Source organism: Emiliania huxleyi (genome assembly GCF_000372725.1).
Source record: "Emiliania huxleyi CCMP1516 chromosome Unknown EMIHUscaffold_130, whole genome shotgun sequence".
Taxonomy (NCBI): Eukaryota; Haptophyta; order Isochrysidales; family Noelaerhabdaceae; genus Emiliania; species Emiliania huxleyi.
Genome location: NW_005201286.1, coordinates 250,049 through 250,988, shown reverse-complemented (window position 1 = coordinate 250,988; position 940 = coordinate 250,049).

Sequence of the window (940 nt, the reverse complement as noted above, 5' to 3'; positions counted from 1 at the left end):
GTGCGGCCCCGCGCCTGCTGGAAAGAGCCGAGCGACGCCAGGATCGATCCGCCGATCCAGACGGCGAAGCGGCGCTCGGCGGGCGCTGTCGCGGCGATCATCTTGACCTTCATCGATGTCTGCGGCACGATCTCGCCGAGCCGCGCCTGCAACCGGTCGGTGAGGCCAGGGAGCAGCGAGCCGCCGCCGCTCACGACGATCCCGCCCCACAGCTCGCGGCGCATGTCGGTGTCGCACGCGCGGATGCAGTCGGCGACCATCTCGGGCAGCCCAAGCTGCCCGTCCGGCACGGCGGAGGCGAGCGCGTCGCGCTGCGCCGTGGCGGGGGGCGCGCCTGTTCACGGCCGCAGGCGTGAAGACTCACGCCCCCCGCGGCTGCGGCGTCGGGAGGGCGGCCGCACCGTACGCGGTGCGGAGCAGGCCAGGCGTGAAGAGGAGCTCGGGCAGGTGGAGCCTGGCGGGCGGGGTAGAGAGGGGGTGGACTGTGTCGTGTGCGTGTGGTGGGCAGAGGGGGTAGGAGAGGGTGCGAGGCGGTCTAGGAGAGGTCCAGGCGAGGTCCAGGCGAGGTCGAGGAGAGGTCTAGGGAGGGTGGCGAGGCGGCGGCGCCTCTCCCAGGCGAGGTCGACCGTCGACCGGTCCGGCAGCTCGTACTCCCACGCGGACGCCTGGCTCGCAGGTGGAGCGGTGTCGTCTCTCCCGCGGGGCAGGCTCGCTCCTCGAGGCGGAGGCTCGCTCCTCGCGGGCCATGCGCCGCGAGCGCGCACATCTCGGCGCATCTCGGCGCATCTCGGCGCATCTCGGCGCGTCTCGCCTCGAGCGGTGCCCCCTCTGCCGGAGGGGCGGGCGGGAGGCGGCAGACGCACTCCTTGGCCTCGCGCAGCAGGGAGAGCTGCGCGTGGCGGAGGTAGGACGGGTGCGTGCCTGCGGCGGGGTAGGGGTG